Genomic DNA, 6,017 nt, shown 5'->3' on the forward strand with positions numbered 1-6,017 from the left:
TGAAGTCCCACTTCTTTGAGATGTGAATCTTCTGGTGGCCAGGGAACTTGAATTTGGCCCTGCGCAGGGCCTCAATCATGTGCTCCTTGTTCTGCAGCTTGGTGCAGATGGACATGATAACCATGGTGCCATGTGAACCCTGGCCACGGTGCCCTGGGGCCTTCCAAAGGCACCTCGCATACCTGTTTGGAGCCTACATTGGGGCAGTGCAAGGTCAGAGACATGAATATACATCTGAAAGTCTGGTCTCCAAGGTCCCTTAGAGTGACCCATATAAGAAACAGGCTGCCTACACTACCAAGGAAGCTGCTGTTTGCAACCATTGTACACTGGGCCCCCGTGAGGAAAGAAACTTGGTCAGCTTAACTGGCTGCAGATCAGGTATTTCTTTATAGCAATGTGAGCACAGACTAATACAGTCGCCAACCCCCGTGAATCCTGTACCGGAAGCCACCTGGTCCTGCCACTGCTAAGGACGTGATCTAAGTCTTGTCTTAGATGAACTCACTCTCCACTCTGTGGCACACATGTTTTCCATTAAAATGGCCCTGTTATTCAAGCAGGAATGAAATACTTCTCTCACTTCTCTGGTGAAGTCTTTCCATGGTGAATTTTCTTAACCAGACCAGTAGATGAGTTCCATTTCTTATAAAATCTTCCTTTTACTAATAATCTCTTCAGCAGGTAATGACCTTAGCGATTGTTGACACAACTTCCTCTATTTGAAGTTTTAAAGTTTTTGTTTGGTTAAGAAAAATAACTTGAAATTTTGAGGTCACTTCTATTGCTACTCGTGGGTTGAATTGTCCTGGCTGCCTAGTGATGTGTTGCTTTTTGCCCGCTGGTAGGAAGGAGGTTCCCAATGTTGGAGGTGTGGCCTGGTGGGAGGTGATTGGCTCATGGGTGCTCATGAATTCTCATCAGTGGTTTAACACCACCCCTTCGATGCTGTCCTCAGGATAGTGAGTTCTGGTGAGATCTGGTTGTTTAAAAGTGCATAGCACTGGCCGGGCATGGTGGCTTACTCCTGTAATCCCAGCAGTTTGGGAGGCTGAGGTGGGTGGATCACTTGAGGTCAGGAGTTTGAGTCCAGCCTGGCCAACATGGTGAGACCCCATCTCTGTTAAAAATACAAAAAAAGTTAGCTGAGTATGGTGGTGAGTGCTTATAATCTCAGCTATTTGGGAGGCTGAGGCAGGAGAATCGCTTGAACCTGGGAGGTGGTGGAGGTTGCAGTGAGCCAAGATCACACCATTGCACTCCGGCCTGGTATACAAGAGCGAAACTCTGTCTCAAAAAAAAAAAAAAAAAAAAAAAAAAAAAGACGTGGACAGCACCTTCCCCCTCTCTCTCCTGTTCCTACTCCAGCCATGTAATGTGCCTGCCTTCCACCGTCCACCATCACTGGAAGTTTTCTGAGGCCTCTACAGAAGCCTAGACATGGCAGAACCCATGTCTATTTTATGAAGGGTAAAATAGCACCCCTATGATACTGTATTATCCTACCAGAGTTTAATAGGGTGAAAACCAGCATCTCCCAACTCTCAAGGTAAAAGGCTGTGTTATTTGTGAAGTATTATCACTAGTATGACTTTACAAAGGCATCTTGGTTCATTCTCAGTGCTGGTTTTTTTGTTGTTTGTTTGTTTGTTTTGAGACGGAGTCTTGCTCTGTCATCAGGCTGGAGTGCAGTGGCTCCACCTCGGCTCACCACAACCTCCGCCTCCCGGGTTCAAGTGATTCTCCTGCCTCAGGCTCCCAAGTGGCTGAGACTACAGGTGTGTGCCACCACACCCAGCTAATTTTTGTATTTTTAGTAGAGATGGGGCTTCACCATGTTGACCAGGATGGTCTCGATCTCTTGACCTCCCACCGTGGCCTCCCAAAATGGCGTGAGCCACTGAGCCCGGCCATTATCAGTGCTGTTGAGGAGATTCCTGTATCCAGTGGGAAGCTGACCAGGCACCATCTAAGATCCCTTTCAGGGTAGAAAACATGTCAGCACCAGTGGCTACTCTTGGACAGAAGGGGAAGGTTGGTCATGGGGTCAGCTGACGAGACTTTCACTTTTATTCTTATCCCCTTCAGTAGATTTTGAAAAATGAAAGTCACATCTTGTTGTTGAATAATGATAGTAACATCTTTTATGTAATTTTAATTTTAATTTTTATTTTTGAGACAGAGTCTTGCTCTGTTGCCCAGGCTGGATTGCAGCGGTGCCATCTCAGCTCACTGCAACCTCTGCCTCCTGGGTTCAAGCAATTCTCGTACCTCAGCCTCTCAAGCAGCTGGGATTACAGGCACCTGCCACCATGCCCAGCTAATTTTTTAAATTTTATTTTAGCAGAGACTGGGTTTCACCACGTTGCCCAGGGTGATCTTGAACTCCTGAGCTCAAGTGATCCTTCTGTCTTGGCCTCCCAAAATGCTGGGATTACAGGCATGAGCCACTGCACCCAGCCAATAATAATATCTTTATTCAGGCTGTAATTCAAATATCCCCTTAGCTTTCTTAATTGTGTTTACCTCTGAGCAGAGACAGAAGGGGGGCTATGGACTTAGGGCTGCTCCCTAGGAGTGGCAGCAACTGTGTGGTTAAAAATGACAAAGGGTCGCATACAAACCAGAAGGTGGGAGGTGACTCGTGGCAATCTCCACTCCTGCACCATGGCTGGTCAAGCCCTCTTATTTTGGGGGCACTTTGAGGGGAGGGTGGGATAAGAGTTGCAGTTGGAAGACAGGAATATGGCTCAGGTGACCTGCTACCTGTGACATTATTCCTTCCATGCTGAGCTCACAGGGGCGCTGGGAGGTTTGCTATTCATTAATAGCACATTGGCTAATCCATCACATTCATGGAGGAAAGGTCAGCCACATACGTGCAAAATAGCAACTAGACATCACTCCTAATATTGCCTAATGTCTTTCTCTGGAAAGTCAGACTTGGGCAACCCTCGCCTTCCAGTGTCATCTAACTGATGCATCATAAATGACGAGGGTTCTACCGGAGCCAGCAGAGGCTGACGCGGACGCAGCTGCCCTTCACTGGCTCCTCTACGAAACTCTGTCCTCCGCCTCTCCTGAGAACATCCTCTCCCCTTTAGCAGGTCTTCTAGCCACATGTCATTATTCTTGCCTTGATTCTAAAACCATCCCCAGTCTGCTTTTGCCTGATAGAGAGGGAGAAAAGTCTATTCCTTTCTTTTCTTTTCTCCCTCGCCTTTTTTTGAGTCAGGGTCTTGCTTTGTCACTCAGGCTGAAGTGGTGCAATCTTGAACTCCTGAACTCAGCTTCTCATGTCAGCCTTCCGAGTAGCTAGGACTACAGGTACATGCCTGTATACCCAGCAAACTTTTTATTAAAATTATTTTTATAGAGACAGGGTCTCGCTATGTTGCCCAGGCTAGTCTTAAGCTCATTGCAGCCTCAAACTCCTGGCCTCTAGCAATTCTTCCATCTCGGCCTCCCAAAATTCTGGACTATAGGTCTCTGTATCCACTGGAAAGTCAGTTTCTAAGAGCTCAGCATCCATCCAGGTGGGAGGCGTCTCTCCTCTGTGATCACTGCCTCTGGGATGGGAGAACAGGAAAAGATGGCAGTTAATTTCTTTCCTCTCATCATGAGTCCATCTACTTTCCTTGCCATCCCACATCCTGGCCTTGCTTCCGACTACAACGGCAGCAAGCCTGCAATTAAAAGCAACCACTTTTATGAGTCATTGTTCTGCAGAAGCAAATAACCTCAATATGTTGATTTAGAAGTTTTCAGGGGAGCCACCATGAGGCCACTTGTGCAATGCCAGGCTAACTACTTTTGAAAGAGGACCATATGCTGCCTTTACAACATCCCTTTGGTGTTTAATTTGATGAAACAATGTGCCACAATCAGCTGTGAGGACAGCAGCCGTGATTGATGGAGAGTGACTCACGTGGTCTGACTCTGATTTCAATATCACTGCGCTAATCCCATTATTCGCTTGAGTTGGCTTGTTTTGGGCTACCTTAAAAAAAGTTATTTCTTTAATGGTCAAATTGCCGTGAGGTCTGGAAGATTTAATGTATCATAAAACTCATTAAATAACCAGCCTGGCAGCCCACACTACTGGGTAGTGTGCTAGCATATGGGAGATCCTAGCTGAAGACTTCAGCATTCATTTCAATGCCACCCAGCCAAAGCCTCCAGGGACAGGTCTGGAGCGTGTGTTCTAAGCCATCATTCCTCCAACTTCCATGGGTGCATGAATCATCGGAGTGCAGTATGGATGTGCAGATTCTGATTCAGCAGTTCTGGGACGAGGCCTGAGAGTCTGCATTGCTGACAAGTTGATGTCCTTTCTTCTGGTCCAAGGCCCACACTTTGAACACTAGGGAACATTCGCTAGAGGATCTTGTGAATATCCTGTGACAGCAGCTAACACTTATGAACCGCATTGACTGTGCTATAAGTACTGTATGTGTGTGTTATATGTGTTTGCTTATTTAATTTTTACTCTCAGCCTCATGAGGGAGATATTATTATTACCTCCATCTTCTAGATGGAGAATTAAATAATTGAATAAGTGAATAAACTAAATAACTGAACTGAGTTCATACAGCTTATAAGTAGCTAAAATAAAATTCAAAACCATGTCCCCTGACTGCACAGCCTCTTTTTTTTTTTTGTCCAACCTCTACATTACATTCCTTTTCACATAATTCTCAGAGCACCCATTTTTAGTTAGAGAACGGTGGCTCCTGCATAGATCCGCCACGGGCTGGTACTGGGTAAAATGATAAAATTCATCGTGGAGGCTTTAGACTTCTCTTTCTGGATCCCTTCCTCAAAAAGATAATCTTTATCACACCGGGGTGCCACTAATGCTGAATCAAAGCAATATGTAGCCAAGCCGTGAGAGGCTGCTATCCTAACCTGAGCGCTGCCTGGTAGTGGCAACTGTCTTAGCCTCTCTGGTACTTTATGTCGAATGGGTACTCTGGATGAAGGGATTCTGGCAGGCTTCCCAGAATGGAAAGAAAACGACTATCTTCTAGAGGTTTCTGGGGGGCCTTAGGGAATCCTGGAAAGCCTGTGTAAGGTAAGGCAAGTATGCTTCTCCTCCCATCTGTTGTAATTGGCATTCTGCTCACCATTCATTTCACCCTGGGGCCATGGTTTAAGTACAATTTTCTCAAATCAATAGATTTTTTAATGTGAAAAATGTATTTTTTTTTGAGAGAGAGTCTTGCTTTGTTACCCAGGCTGGAGTGCGGTGGTGTGATCTCGGCTCACTGCAACCTCCTGGGTTCAAGCAGTTTTCTGCCTCAGCCTCCCAAGTAGCTGGGATTACAGGTGCCCACCACCACCTGTAATTAGCCTGGCTAATTTTTGTATATTTAGTAGAGATTGGGTTTCACCATCTTGGCCAGGCTGGTCTTGAACTCCTGACCTCATGATCCACCTGCCTTGGCCTCCCAAAGTACTGGGATTACAGGTGTGAGCTGCCGCACCCAGCTGAAAGATGTATTTTTGATGTTGTATTTTAAGAGATATAAAATAACAAATAGGTTATTTTTTTTCTACTTATTTGACTTCATAAGTAACAAAACAACAATAACCACTACCTAGGCATTTGACTGGAAGAAAGGTAGACTTGGTAATTAACTTCTAAAAATAGATCTTAATACATAGATTCATAAACACGCCTACAAGGCAAAAAGTACTTACTAATGTCAGTTCAGAAAACTCACTGAACCCACACAAATGCCCCATTTCATACAAATGAAACAAGAATATGTGTCAAAAGATAAGCCAGGTTACAGCATTACAGCATTTCCTTTAGAATGAATGTGCTGAAGGGGAAGAATGTTGCTGAACTGGTGATCTGGATGCCTGAGTTTTAACCCCATGTTATTTAATTTGAACCTCAGCTTCCTCACCTGTAAGATGAGGGAGATTGACCTCCAGACCCGAGGTTAGGTGAATTAAGCCTCACTGGGGGATGCAACACCAGCCTAAGGTTTACTGATCGCGTAGCTCAT

General features: G+C 45.4%; 1 non-coding gene across 1 annotated transcript; it reads right to left on the reverse strand.

Annotated features, from left to right (window-relative positions):
- Positions 1-241: 241 nt before the first annotated feature.
- On the reverse strand, positions 242-376 carry LOC135276422 (small nucleolar RNA SNORA70). Its single transcript, XR_010343964.1, has one exon. It is a non-coding gene; the product is annotated as a small nucleolar RNA SNORA70 (small nucleolar RNA).
- Positions 377-6,017: the final 5,641 nt, after the last annotated feature.

This window comes from Aotus nancymaae, unplaced genomic scaffold (genome assembly GCF_030222135.1).
Source record: "Aotus nancymaae isolate 86718 unplaced genomic scaffold, 86718_ANA_hifiasm-v0.15.2.pri h1tg000022l_1, whole genome shotgun sequence".
NCBI classification, from domain to species: domain Eukaryota; kingdom Metazoa; phylum Chordata; class Mammalia; order Primates; family Aotidae; genus Aotus; species Aotus nancymaae.